The 16005-nt window shown below is 39.1% G+C and overlaps 1 protein-coding gene across 2 annotated transcripts in view; it reads left to right on the top strand.

The window, feature by feature from the left end:
- Window positions 1–16005, top strand: part of LOC110832641 (C-Maf-inducing protein) — a 136051-nt gene that overhangs the window by 17930 nt on the left and 102116 nt on the right. The gene's annotated exons all lie outside the window — the stretch shown is intronic.

Genomic DNA, 16005 nt, shown 5'->3' on the forward strand with positions numbered 1-16005 from the left:
TCGAAGAGGGCTCCGAATTTTACTTGCCCGCTTTAACTCTTTAGGAATCTTGTAAGTTGTCTTCGTTGTATAGAGTGTTGGTTTAATGTGTTAATAATCGCTGGCCTCCAGACGTTTAAACGAGTTTTCCGATTAAGGTTATGCTACTAAATAAGGTTGTCTCACGGAAACAGCCGTGTTCAAGCTCCCACAGTTCTTCAGTAACATTTCAGTACTTTTAAAACAGATTGTTTAAATTTTGCGGGAAGAAGATGTAGTTTTTCTAAAATATTAATTATCTTATGAAAGTCGAAGTTACATTCTAAAAGGATCTTAAAACATGTAATTGAGTTTTAGATATATTTCGCGCAAGTCTTTTGTGAAATTCGTCTTTATTCAACCCATTTTACTTCCTGCAATCCTATATTACTCCTTCTGTTTCATCATATGATTCCTGTCTGTTCTTTTCTTTAATTCCTTCATTCTTTGTTATGTAATTATTGCTTTACTCTACTGCTCTCTCTCTCTTTTTCACTTTTAACATTCTGTTGTGTAGTCTTTGTAATAATCGTCGTCAGTTTATTCTTCTCATATTTGGACAGCTATATTTCTGGACTTTTATTTAATTTCTTCACCTGTTTCTACTGATCCGGATTGTATTCTTGGCAGGGATAGGGGTTTTTCTCTTCGCCACCACGCCGAGACCCTGGCTATGGTATCTGTACCCACTCAGAAGCGGGTAAAGCGATCTGAGCCTGAAGGTGAGTGCTCACTTCCATCTGGTGTTGAGGTCCGCAGTGCTGAAGCATGGGAATAGTTTTATCCGTATCTATATCTTCTCTCTTCCTGTATATTTGTACCGTTACTCCTCCCTGTTCTGTATTTGATATCTTGTATGCCCTCCATTTGCCCTTCTCGTTCGCTTCTGTTTTTCAGCATCTTTTCAAGAAGATGAATAAGACATCTGTTCTCGATCGGGAAATTACTGTTTCCTTCCATCCTTGGTAATATTTTCAAAATGGGTTTAAAATTCTTGGGTTATCCACTTCTCGAAGTAGGCTTCTAAGCGCGTTAACTGAGTCCCGTTCATTACCTTGGTGAGAAAATTAGATTATTTCATTACAGATAATTTGGCCTAGTTCCAATTACTCAGTTGTAGCCTTTTCCAGTGACGGGTTCTACGAGAAGCTTATAATTTATAGCGGGCACCGTACACATGCATCGAAAGGAACCCGAATTTAATAATTAAATTACGACTGTGTTCTCGCATCTGCTCTACCAAATTCCTCAATAGTTTCATCGCGAGTGTGTGACATCTTGTTGAGAAGTTAAAATTAAAACATGCGGAACTCCTTATAAACATTCTAAAATTCTCGCGGACACCCAAAAACCCTTCCGAGGCTACTAAGGTGCCTGCAGAGACATAGGGTTTGGTGACCCCTGCCATTTGCTACAGTCACTGTACGTTTAGAAAATCGGATACTCGTAAGCAAGCAAGACACATGTTAGTTTTTCTTATTTTACGATCATGGAGTTTTAAAAAAAGACTCGTTCTTTTCTACGGAGCTGTGTTCAGTGAGATATTGTGCCTTGGAGCAGTGAGCTGGCGTCATCGGCCTAGGGTTGTTGATTCTAAACCCCATGTAAAAACAAACGCAGGTGAAGAAGCGTCCTAATAAATGCCAGCTCATCAAGTCCGGTAATATTAATGATTCCTTGTGTTCTACTCGCTTTTCGACTAATTAATTTCTTCTTGATCTTCTCCCTAGAGCTGAGTTTGTTGCTTGTCGTTTATATTACAGAGGCTTTGTAAATTTTCATAAAGATAAGCCGTAAAACATTTCGAACGGAAGGCCGAATATCGCTGTTTCGTTCGGATTTCGATCCGGCATCCTGCTAAACGTGAGTTGCGTTACCACTTTTTTGTCCCATTCGGTAATTCGAAGGTTTGGTGTTGTGTATGAGTTGCTATTTTCTAGCGGTCTGAATATATTAAGCTGTGCATATAGTACGTAGGAGTATTCTTTTCCGACAGATCGCTTAGATAATCTCGTGCGCATGCAGAACATTTTATTTGTTGTGATAGCGGTTTATCCATTACGGATACTTCTGAGAATTGAAGTGTATTCGACGGAGGTTTAATAATATGTTTTCATATTTTGGGCATTTGCAATCGTGGAGTCATTTATACATTGTTTTATTATTTTTCAACTATTTAAAGCCCAGTGGTATATTTACCACTTTCTTTAAAAAAACATAACACTGCATTTTGCCCAAGGTATGTACTTACGTGTTTTATATGATTATCTGAATAAAGAGCGATTGTTTCCTTGATTAGCATTTACCAGTCGAACCGTATGATGATGAAGTATGGTGTTTTCCCTGTGGTACGAATTGAATCTATTAATGTTATTTAAATGAGTTTCGACGTCAGAAGGAAAACAACCAGGTTACAGATGTCATAAGACTCAGCGAGTGTTGACTATGATTAGAATTGTATTTCTATAAGCATCTGTTAAAAGCTGAAAGTTTCAAACATATTTTATGAAAATTACGACTGAATACATTTGAAATGCAATGGTGTTGGTTGCAACTTATTCCAGCATATACAACATGACGCAAACACTCATTTTATGGAATTCCTTTGTGCTAGTAATTGCATATACAAGGCGGCTGCTATCCGAGAGCTTACAGTGAATGTTATCTTCATTTGTTAACTGAATGACAGGCTGTGAGCGTTTACGAAAGAGGGACTTTAGATTTCAGTACTGTAGTATAAAACGTGTTGTATAACTACTGTTAAGTCTGTAAAAGTGTATAATTGCCTGCTTATTATGGATAGAGGTTGGTGTAAATCCGAGACTTGTTCTGTACGCGTCAGTAGTAGCACATGGAACCAACTATCTAGATTTTGACATCGGAATGTTGGGTTGAACGGATAAATTTTACAACTAGGCCGCTGTGTTATGTTCAGCTTTTAAATACTCGGATAATATGGACAGTACTTGAAGAGTTTCTGGTAGACCTGCACTCCATTAAAATTTAGACACACACGTACAAAATTTCCTACCGCCTTGAAATGGAAGGGCTTTTTGTCCGAAATGGGAATTTGAAATATTGACAGTTGTGTTTAGTGTCGTTTGAAGTTAAAACGGATGATAGGTTTTCCTTGTTGACTGGCCATCCTCTTGTTTCAAGTTACTGCTTCCCCAGACGCGTTCAAGTAAAGCAAATCGTAATTTAAAGTTGAAGCAGAATCGCAGGAATACTATTAAACTGAGTGTATTAAAATTGATTTTGGAAACTAAAACACAAGCATCAGAAATTATAATCAATAAAGAAATGAAACTGTTTACACATGCATGCACCTGGAGAGTTTTTGTCACTGTTTCTCTCTGTTGTTTATATTCTGCACATATGACACGATGGAATGCAGCTTGAATAGTGATGAGTGAAGAGAAAAATGAATTTGTGTCCCATTTTGAAGTTCTGTGTTAGTATAGATAGAGGAAGCAAAGACAGCCATTTAAAATATCAGCGACCTCGACTTGAATCATGATTTAGCAAGTTACTTAAAGTACTGCTGTTGAGTCTGCGGTTGCGTGCATTTGCTAATATATAATAAAATGATCGGAGTTACTGGGTTTTTGTACCAGTGATTGAGACTAGCTCTTTCTATCGGACCCAACAGAGTAGGTGCCCCTTACCCATACACCTGAAGACGAGACGGATCCTGTTTTCGAAACGTCTTGTGCATTTTAACCTTGGACTATGGAGAAGTCCCAAAACCCAGTAATTCCGACTTTATCATACGACCGTCAGAACCCTACAGAATCCAACTAGAACTAAATGCTTAAGATTACTACGAATAATCTATAGAACATGCAGATGTTACCTTCGTAAATGTTTGAGCATGCAAGTAGCATGAGTTCTTTACGGCTTCGTACACCAGCTATCTGTACTATAGTTTCCGTCGTTTCTCTGCCTTCCTCTCAAACTTCCCTTCTTTTTGTCGGTTATTTGAGCATTTTTACCATTTGTGTAAGCCAGGATAGATAGCAAGCCTGTGCTATGGGCTGGGCTGTCTGCATTCCAACCATTTCCTATCATTGAGACCCAGGATATCTTTACCCGGGAGTAAAACGAACGAGCTTGACGATGACCGCCTTCATGGCTTCGTGATTTGGAACATGCTCGTTTTGTATGTGATGTATTTATTATTATGGTTGTGACAATGGCGATGGTTGTTGTGGTGGTTGTATTTGTGGACAATTCTCTGTCACACACTGATCAAGTCCATTCTTAATTATTTTCACTTCAATGATATCTCCTCTTGCTCTGGATTTCTGAGTCTGATTATTATGGTGTAAAGATAGCAAGGATACTTTTGCTTCGCTCAAGCATGCGTGGCGTCTGCATTAGTCATGTCCTGAAAAGAACGATTTAATCCTGAGACTGGCTTTGCTTCCGGTAATTCTTCAGGTAGTCCAGTAAGAGTGGAAGGAAACAGTTATTGCTTCCTTCCGCACTCCGCTGTAATTTGCATTTAATTGTTTTATTTGCTCCCTTCTACATATTCGTTTAAGAGTGTATTACTGGACGTGGAGGTCAAGTGATTAGCACTCCTGTTCCGCATTCAGGAGGTTCTGGGTTAAAATGTCGGTCCGAAGACCGGCTCTCCCGACCGATATTGTCCATGGTTATTCTCAGTCCGTCCAGGCATGTGTCATGCTAATATCGTACATTAAGCAACGACCGCTTCCTTTCACGTCCCATTCAGTCCGTTTTTAATCACATCATTCGACGCTATATGGTCTGAGCTACTGATTTATTCTTCTTCTTCTTCTTGGGCATACAGCTCTTAAAGTTTAGCCAGTGCCTCCTTCAGTATGATAGCCCATTCGGCCCTATCTTCAGCTCTCTTCCTCCATTTCCGTACTCCTAACTCCTCCAAATCCTTCTCGACACAATCCAACCAGCCTGGACCGCCCTCTATCTCTTCTCCCATCTGGTTTTCCCATAAAGATTTTCTTCACAGTCCTGGTGTTCTCCATTCTAATTAAGTGACCTGCCCATTCTAGTCTTCTGACTTTTATTAAAGTTACAATATTTGGTTTGTTGTACAATTTCTCAATTTCCAAATTACTGCGGATTCTCCATCCATTTTGGTCTTTAGTAGGACCATAAATCTTCCTCATGATTTTCCTCTCACGTCGTTTTAGTTTATGTTTCATTTGCTCAGTCATGGCCCATGCTTCACAACCATGCATCACTATTGGTTTAATTATTGTAATATAAATATGAAATTTAGATTGTTTTGGCTTTTATGTCTTTACTACAGTAATTATCCCATGTAACTATTACAACTAAATATTTAAATTCATTACATTCTCTGTTTTCTTCAGAGTCAATAGAGATTTCCCTGTTTTCTTTATTTCTTAATTTTCTCTTGGATGTATTCATGTAAACTGTTTTGTCTACATTAATTTATAACCCTATTTCTCTTGTAATGTTCTCTATTTGTTCATGAGTTTCATTTATTGCTGCTCATGACAGCGTTGTTAAATAAGACGCAAATAAATTAAATCAATAAATAAGAGAATGTTCATTGCCTATTCGGGATTCTCGTTTCCACGTTACGTTAGTTCGTACTGTTTTCATAGTTTCCATAATTCCCACATCTGAATGTGATGTAGTAAGTTGCCTACCTACCTGGCGTCGACTGACTCTACTTAGTAGTTTCGTGAATTTCTCAGTCCGTCCATGCGAGCACCATCAAATAGTTCACAGTCATCAGCTTTAGAACCTTCCTCAGAACAAAATTTGTTATCATCTGGCCATATCATCAGTCAAGTCATATCTTATGTTTAACTAACGCTGTGGTAACGGAACCCGAACATTGAACATTGCTATTACCAAAGACATTATACTAAGTCAGTTTCATCCACCTCCTACCCCCACATCCTAGGACGTATTTTAATGTTATCATATATCACGTTTTATTGGTTTTCTGAGTGAACTTTTCCGAAAATTCTTATGCGGTTCTTGCTTTCCGTGTGCCAAGTTCATCCTAACCTTGATTTAACGATCCTGATAAGACTCGGTCTTAAAATGTGTACTCCTCTCCCAATATTGTCAGGGTTATTAAGTCAAGAAGAATGAGATGGACGGGGAATGTGGCGCGCATGGATGAGGCAAGAGGTGTGCACCGGGTATTGGTCGAGAAGCCTGAGGGGAAGAGACCGCTGGGGAGACCTAGACATATACTTACCACTACACGGCTAATCTTTCCAGCACAGAAGAGGATCGTTGAAGAACCTGTCTCTGAGATAGGTTGTGTACACGATGTGTCTAGTTCCTTTCAATATCCAAGTCTAGAAAATTTTCTTTTGAAACTGGCAATAGAACTACTCCAAAGAATGATAGAATTACAAAAGAAAACTTCGACCACTTCTGTTTTCCAATAGGAAGACTACGTATCACGAAACAAGTGTGGGTGGTGTTGTGAATGTAGGGGACTGAGAGGGGGTTGTTTTCTTAATTAGAGATCAGTTTCGTTCATTGCACAAAGATGTTTGCAGTAGCTAAGTATCCGCAACTAAACAAACATCCGACGTACCTATTTTGTTTTCGTGGAACGTCTTTCAGTTTTTTCTCCATTAAGAAAACAGAATAAGTGTGTCTTACATCATTTCGTTTACCGCAGTGGTTCAGTATTTAAATAAAAGCTATTCTGCGAATGACGGAACTTAAGTGGAATAGAGTTGAGACGTTAATAATCGCTTAGCTAGTTTCGTGTAGTTGTTACGTGTTTTTTCCCTTCTTGGCCTCTTGTAAGGACGTTGCATTGGTACACAGTGAAACCCGTAAGTTTATTATCGTGATTATAAGAGTCCGCAATGAATTCAGTTACGAATTTGAAATAAGCAGTGCCATGATTTTGAACAACCAGCTTGAAATGGCTCCAGTACAAGATAAGCCACGTAGGATATTCTCAGAATGTAGCTAGTTGTTATTTCGGAAGTAGGCACTTCTGAGTTGTGCTCCAGTAATTAAGAGAAAACCGCATATTCTGGTTCAGATTCTGAATAATTTCTTCACTTTCTTCAAAGGAATCTGGGACTATACCCTAAAATATGTCAAGACCCACTTCGTAATTCATATTCATCGTCTCATTTGATACATCAGTCTTCGACAGTTGAAGTAGCGCCCTAACATAACCCATCTTTATTAATTAAGCAGTTAACCACACCACCGTTGTGACTTAAAACCCTTCACAGCTTATAGTGCTGTAGTACGAAAGTTGAATAAACTAACCGCCTTTATCACAGTTTCATTTACAATTGTTGGCTATTTATTTACTTTCCAAACGCGTTTCGGTTTCATGAAGCCAAGAACCAAGTATGCAATGTATAGTCACTGGTGATGATTTCGTGAAAGGTTACTACTGCACCACTAGTCTGTTTTATATTGTTATGTATAACGAATTAAGAAGCATTAATAAGAAAGGAACTGTAAAGAAACAGTCTGTGACATGGTTACTGAGCTAGTTGAATAGTACAGACTTGAGCCCCACCAAAATTCAACTATCCTGTTTGGTGTTATCGATGCAATTTCATGCAGGTGAATTCTGGTATTAAATTTATTACAGAACTAACAGCCTCTGCTGTCCTCGCACGTCACTCTGGGCCTACTAAATTTTACAGGACTTGCCAATTGAAAGAATTCACATAGACATTATTTGATGCCTAGACAGAGTCGTGAATTTTCTAAGACATCTTGGTTATGAAACAAAAAGACTTGTTTAGCGACAACGAAAGTGATGCGTATGGTGCCATCGTGCCTCTGTTTGTGTTTTTCTCCCACTATTAATTTGATCAATTTTGATAGATTGTACGTTAAACTTGATGCATTGGAGATGTCACTAGCTTGTAACTAATCAACAGTATCGACACGGTGGCCATGCGAACTTCCGAGTTGGAAAAACATTTAATGTAGGTTTTAAAGAGCTGTGTGGCTATGTTATAAAAATTTGCAACGTTTAGCCCATTTTCAGTGAAGACAGGGCGACTGCATAAAATCTATAAGGCGTGTTCCCTTTTTCGTTAGATGACGATAACTGAAGTGCCGTTTGATGTTCAGTTACTATTTATGCAAAAGTTTGTTTTGATGATACATTAGAAACATAGCCTGTCTGAAAGTGTTGTGCTATTTTGCCGATTGAATATTACACATACGGCGCAAGCCTTTCTATTTGTATATTATTCCTTCCAACTGTGATGTATTTTACTGGAAATCTTGCACAAATGTAATATGCTATTCTTATAGCATGTAGTTGTTTTCGGAACTTTCATGATATCGTCACTTACGGAATTAAGTTGTACTTTATAGGCCTGTTACTTTTGAGAGTGTATGGGGTTCTTGGTTCGACGTTCTTATTTGCCTCAGGATTGCGTGTATTGTGTTCGCAATGTGCAATAACGCTGCAGCTAATGCGTGTAATGTCGTTTCGCAGTGCATCCTGGAATCGAGTTTGTAAACAACATCGCAGTAAAATCCTGGACTGATACAGATCGCGCTAATGATGATTGCCAATGACCGGTCATCCCATAACAAAATACTTTATAATTGTCCCTTTTGTATTTCGCCTTTTAGAAAGGCATCGGAATGAAAAAAGTTAAAGTATATTTCGTCACATATTTTATAACATGTTATAGAGTCCCTAACTTGTTAGTAAGAGAGGAATGATAGCGGTTGATTTACAGGCTATGATCCACTGTTATAATTTCGTTCTTAATTCTTAAAAATGCTGTAGATCAATGCATAAAGTCCGCAATAAGTGTTGCCTTAGGGTCTGTAATGGTAAAAGAAAGACAGAATATTTTATTTTTGCGAAGTAAATCATTAAAGATGTAATTGGGGGGGGGGGAGGTGTGGAGCTAATTTAGTCCAGCTTCACCATTAGAGGCTTAGTGATCACACAGAAATTCTTGCTCAGTGAATGTTTCATACGTGTGTATTAAAGGTAAAATAATTATGGGCCTGTCCGTTTCTTTGTTTTGAATCCCTAGTAGTGGTGCACAAAATAGATATTCCAGTAGTAGCAATTTTCCTTTGTAATTGGATTAATTGATGTTTTAAAGTTTTGAACATGTGTTCTGGAAGTTTACGTTCGTAACGTCTTTCGAGAGACGTTTAATTATTGTTTCATTTCTGTATTAGCTGAAAAACCTGGAATTATACAATTTACAATTTCGCAGTTTGTCGCTGGTGTAGCTTTGTTACACTGTACAAACCACACACTTTCATAATGCCACAACGATGATTAATTTAGTAATAGTATTATGGTTGCAAGTGGGTGGGAATCTTACGAATATTTTATGACCGACAGATAGTGACCGTAAGTCACTGAAACTAGTCTTATCATTCCGTGAATAGAAGGCTACAAAATGCATATGGACGATAATGTTCTTCTCCCGAAACGTTGGTACCTACCTTCAAGTCTACATGGCGTTACTACGTAAAAGACCAACATCATCATGTCTTATCCAGGATTGCTAATACAAACTAGATTTAGAATACATGACTGATTACACTCGCGACGGGGTTTGAGGGAATTTTTTGCCCTTTTTCCATATAAAGATTGACCACATTGACACATTTCCATGTGGGGAAAAATACAGGCTGTCATTTTTATGCAGGAATTAAGACGTGTTAGTTTATTGTGAGAGGCATCTTCTCGAAATCACCTGTAATGGTCCACGAAGTTTGTGTTGGCAAATTTTCTGTTTCTGATTGTAAAATCAGATTTAAGGTAAGCGTACTGTATGACTGAGACTCATTGGCTGCCGGAAGACTAAAGAAGCTCCCATCTTGTGTTGAATCGTGCAGTGTTAATTAAGGTCACTGTATGCAAGGCGGTGTACAGCATTGCTCGGCAAGGTGTTTATAACACAAATTTCTCGGCCTTCACCCAGTTCCTGTAATTAAGGATATGTCTCCATTTCGCTGTTCGGTGCGGTCATCAAGTACGCGGGAAATATTATTTAGGTCAGACATTTAATTCATTAATTTTATAATTTTCACAGAAACCTTTGAGCAATAACATAGGAATGATAACTTACGTGCCCGTTTGAACTGTAGCGGATATCTGATGTATCTAAGGCTCATCATAGAAATGGCTGTTATAAGACTTAAGTCGACCCATTTCACTTTGACGATAATTTTATTCTAGATGCATGGCGATATAATGAAGCCTTTAGGAACTGTAATGAATCGAGAGGGTGTGGTCATATTGTGTTTTATTTGTAACAGCGACTTATTAACCTAATTATGCTGTTCATAGGTGCAATAGCTGACTGTTGCGCATTATAAAAAGAGTAAAACGTAAAATATACCTATATCATAATACCAACGTTGAGGAAATACTCTGAAATCATCTGTACTGTGTGTTAATAAACTTCATCTTCCGCTTACAGATACCATTTCAGTTTATTCCTTGTTATCCAGAAGAATTTGCTCATGTGGATATGAATCTGGAATCAGTGTGAAGGACAGGACGGAACGGGGATAAGGAAGTTGGAATCTTATGTGATCAATCATAATATGCAAACGAAACGGAATAGAATAATAAGAAATTTATGGAAAAAAGAAACTTTAAGAAGATTGAAAGCTTTCATGGCAAGTGCGTTAGACGGAAAATTATCCAATAAGGACATGCAGCACGGAGAAAGAATGACTTCAGACCCCCACCGAAAACATTTTGACGGAATCAGGAAGCTTGTGGACCGCAAGTCCAAGTGCGATCAGAAAGTTTCAAGACTGCGCCTATAAAAACCCCGTACACTTATCTCAGGTATTACATTCATCCATCACCCTCGAAGTAGTTCCCCTGGGAGTGAACACAACGATCCCAGCGCCGCTGCCAAGCCTGGAAGCATCCCTGGAAATCTTTCTTTGTCAGCCTGTCAAGCACCATCTGCGATTCTGCCTAAATCTCTTCTATCGTCTCAAATCTCCTTCCCTTTAGCTGAATTTTGATCTTTGGGAAGAGGAAACCTTAGAAAGGAAGTTGGGGTCGGTTCTTGCAAGATCTTTGAGCTCCTGATAAACGAGAAGTCGATTCTGCTTCTGGTCCTCAGACAGGAGCCTTGGCACAAACTTGGCTGCGATGCGTCGCATGTGGAGTTCTTCCTTTAGAATCAGCTGACAGGTCCCATAGCCTATCCCAACAATGTCGCACAAGTCGTTGATGGTACGACGTCGATCTTCGTGAATGGCCTGTCGAATCTTCGTAATATTTTCGGGCGTTGTGCTCGAAGATGGTCGTCCAGAACGCTCGTCATCATCGACAGAGGTTCGGCCATTTCTAAAACGTGAATGCCACACAAAAGTTTATGCAGATGCTTGCTTTAGCATTTCATTGGTTTCCGTAGCCGTTTTGGCGAGTCTTTGGCAAAATTTGATGCACACGCCATTCCGAAATCGCAGGAGGGTCGGTGTAATGCACTACCAAAACGCCCGTAACTAAGAAACAAATGCTAATTCGATGATGCCGGCTGGCACACTGATTCACTATGAATGTAGGCCCAACCCATTAGCGGCAGAAGCTCGTACTACATCCGGTTCGCCCTCTATTGACACAGTCTTGAAACTTTCTGATCGCACCTCGTATATACACACACGCACACACACACACACACACGCAATCTTCTGTGTGATTATTTTGTTAAAATTTACAAAAACGTAACTTTTACTTACTTCCGTGAAATGTTCACCTGCAAAGTTTTGCGGGTTTTGGATATTGCCTTGCTTCCTGTTCACTAGTTGAGAGCGTGTTTTTCTTTTGCTTTTCATTTTTTCTGCGTGTTCAAACGTCTGTGGAGTTTGCCTGAAGTTAAGGAGAAACGAAAAGCTGAATCAGGTCAAGATCTGAGGACGTGTTAAATTCAAGTGTATTTTGCGCAAGAAGTTTATATCTGACGTAATGCCATGCCGGCTTGATGACTACGATACTTGGGAGTGAGCTGTCAGCCTAGCCTGCGCTTAAAGGTGTCACACTTAATTACCACCTGAGCAGCTTTTGAAGAACCGTTCCGTCACACCGTGTTCTTAGTACTGCTAAAAGCTGATACTGTTCCACAGCACTGCTAGTGAGTCATGGCAGATCATAATGCAATTCTGTCACCATTTACGTCAATTCTTTAGTAGCTGAACAGGTTTTTACTGAAACAGGTGGGAAAACTGTGCTGTGGCGTGTGACACAGGTCGTGCAATAAAGATGTAGGCCTAATTCCATTAGAATTATAGAAACCTGTCATAAGTAGCTTTAAAAGATGGCTGTGTGAAATTAACTTCGGCCCATGTGACAAAGTTGGTGGCGTATTATGGCGTAAGAGTTATGGCAGGCGCATTTGTTGTTACTAAGTTATTATTCAGAGCACGTTTAAAAATAATTTATGACTTCGAGCAAAGTAGAAACTTTACTGGTCGATAGACACCGATGATGTCCCAGCGGAATTGAATTTATTTGAAATAATGGCGATCCTACACGTAAACTTGTCTACTTCAGAACCACGACAGGAATCGTGGGTTATTTTTCGTTACGAAATTCTCTCAAAGGTGTGCCGGAAAATTTTAGCAGTAGCTACGCGATTGGCCAAGCATCTCTAGAAGTATGTCTTTTAGTACCACGATATGTTACAACCTCCGGCTTTTTAGGTGATGATTTTGTTCTAAACAATAATAAAATTAACGTTTCTTATCTGTTCTGAGAGCAGATGTGTTTGATAAGCCATGCAATACAATGAGCTTTATTCATGCCTGTAAAACACGCAACCCGTTAAACTCAGTTATGTGGCCCACGACAGATAGTACGAAAATATAACTCTATGCGGCAGGTGGAAGTATGAGAGTATGTATAAAAGACCTTTAGAAAATTACAGAATTTATTTTTTCATCGTTTTTAGGAATCAAATTTTAATGCAGAAGATCATAATGTGTGCCACCTGTGTTAGGTTAATACACGGATTATTTATTTAGATTGTAAACGACATAATTTTGAGATCAGTATAAAGTTATCCTAGTAAATTTATTAATTGTACAATAAGCAATTAAATTTTCTGAGGCCCAGGTCACAAGGTCATATCATAAAATAATTTCGGTTTCATAGTGTGAGTTCTACAAACTTTCTTTTTATCATAAATCTTATCTGTTTGTCAATACGCCTCAAGAGTTGTGAATGGTATGAGACAGTGATTTTCATAAATCTGAAATACCCATGAGAGAAATCCAAAGAATTGAAATGTTAAAAAATAACACTATCTTTAATTAAGTAAGTAAAAATTATAAATACGCATGGACATAAAACGACAAGGCTTCTACAGACTCATTCTTATTAATGTAACCTAATGTAATTATGTAAATTTAGTAATTAAATTATCTCATATATCCTGTACATGAGGTCCTTTTTGTATTTTGGAGAGCCGTATAAAGATTTATACAAGCACAACACGTTTTATCCATGAGAGCCGCGGCTTTATAACCATTTATAAACCGGCGGGACGTTTAAGTCCCACTAGTGGAATATTCATATGATCAGTTTTGTTGGTTTTTTGTTCTGTTGAAAACCCTATCGGAACCTTTAGTACCTATCATCAGTAAGAGTATATGTAAAGAAGTAAAAACAGTTTTGACTTTATTTACTATCAAAACCGACATCCCTTTATCGCATAAACATATATTATTCATTAAAATTTCACGCTTGTTGACGTTATCCATAGTCCAACTTTTTTAAAAACGGCGTTTTGGAGAATGGAGTCTCTCTTCGTCCTCAGTCTCAGAAACATCGTTTTTAAATTAAATTATAATTGTGGATATGTTCAAGAACGATTTGAGGACTTCGATGCAGTGAGTAAGAAGATGACTGTTCAGGGTTTTAGCGCCGTGTAGTCAGGTAGAACATTAGCTACGTTTCAGGACCTTGTTGATGGAGGCAGCGAGGGTTTCTGAAACGTTGGTAATCTTCTACCAGACGACATGTCACTACAATCCAGACGACTGCCATCAGTGTCCATCTGAACCAACTTTCAGATTTAATTGACCTTATTCCTGTTTTTAGCCGACCATAAATTTAAGCTATAAAAAGACGAATATGAAATACTCAAAAATTCCATGTCTAAACGCTTTTTTTGACGTCTGTAACGTGACCGACGTGTTTCAACTTTTTGCAGAAGACCAACTGGCGAATTTTTGACTCAGGGATCCTTGTGTGATGTGAGCTAGCACATTCGTTATAGACAAAACATATATGGGAGTAGCAGATAGCAGTGGTGTCACAAAACAGAGTAGGATTACTGTACTAATGTCATGTTAAACCTTTCACACATTGAGTGACGTTTCGTACAAGAGGAAGGCGGTTAAGGTAACTGAGACCGCGCCCCATATAGTGTTTGTAACTGTTTGTTCGACACAGGTTAAAGCAGAAAACAGGCTTACATAATGTGAATGTATACGATCTGCCAGTCAACTAGAAACTTGAAGATACACATTATGAGTTTCGGGCATAAACACTGCATGTATAAGGCAAGTAAGTTACTTGGGGGTTTAGAGCTTCTCTCTGTAATCCATTGAGCATATGCAGTTATTACATAATTAAAAATAACTGAGTTTAAATTGTTCAACGATACTGGTTCAGTTGTAAAGATTATATAGCGTCGAAGATGGTAAGATAATGCGACTGTGGTCTATTTCAGAATAATACCATTCAGAAATTAGTTAACAGTAGGTTATATTCTCCCCTCAGGGACCCACATCAGTGGGTACGGGGAGTGGCACCCCGCGGTAACCGAGCTACCCAGTGCCTGGGGGTATAACTGGGTCACCCTACCTCCAGGGGCTGTAAATACGGAGGTCTGGCCTCCAGGGGCTGTCAACCCCACTCTGTAAAAAGCAACTTGTTACGAAATCAGATGAAGCAACTGCCGGATGGACTCATTCACGGCGGACTGGAAAACGATTGTCTGTGAATGAACGAAGAATGGAGGCTTTTGAAGAAGGCCGTGGCCCACACAGGGCTGTAGAGCCGATGATGATGAGGTTATACTCTACTTACAACTTTCCACCATACTTTAAATAGTTTACTGATTAAGTCATGTCTGAATGTACAAATATTTGTAGCGACCATTAACCATCCTGCGGGAAGAGTATATGTACTGTGCAAATATACGTAATGTCTTGCATTAACTCTATGAAACGCATCTCGAAATACGTGTCTGATGTTTCCAGACTACCGAGAGCTTTCTTTTTGTTCTGGTAAATAAATGTACTATTTGCAAGGTTATTTAATGACTGTTTCATTTGCGTAGATTATATAGGATCGCATAAATTAGAAAAAACAAACAATGAATAATGAGCAAATAAAGATATGGAGCCCATGTGGTAGGTCAGGCGGTCAGTCGCCGGTTTCTCATCGCGGAGGCCAGTTTCACTTTTATAATTGTCCATGTAGAATTTGTGGGCACCAAGTAGCACTTGGACAGGTTCTTTTCCCAGTCCTTTGATTTTTCCCTGTCAGTACGAGGTGCGATCGGAAAGTTTCAAGACTGTGTCAATAGAGGGCGAACCGGATGTAGTACGAGCTTCTGCCGCTAGGGGGTGCGGCCTACATTCATAGTCAATCAGTGTGCCAGCCGGCATCATCGAATTAGCATTTGTTTCTTAGTAACAGGCGTTTTGTAGTGCATTACACCGACCCTCCTGCGATTTCGGAATGGCGGATTTTCATGAACAAATCAAATTTTGCCAAAGACTCACCAAAACGGCTACGGAAACCTATGAAATGCTAAAGCAAGCATTTGGGGAGTCCGCAATGGGTCGAACACAAACTTTTGTGTGGCATTCACGTTTTAAAAATGACCGAACCTCTGTCGATGATGACGAGCGTTCTGGACGACCATCTTCGAGCACAACGCCCGAAAAAGTTACGAAGATTCGGCAGGCCATTCACGAAGATCGACGTCGTACCAT

The sequence above is a fragment of the Zootermopsis nevadensis genome, unplaced genomic scaffold, assembly GCF_977971745.1.
Source record: "Zootermopsis nevadensis isolate Lab colony 2312 unplaced genomic scaffold, Znev_1.0 Znev_ptg000029l, whole genome shotgun sequence".
NCBI lineage: Eukaryota > Metazoa > Arthropoda > Insecta > Blattodea > Termopsidae > Zootermopsis > Zootermopsis nevadensis.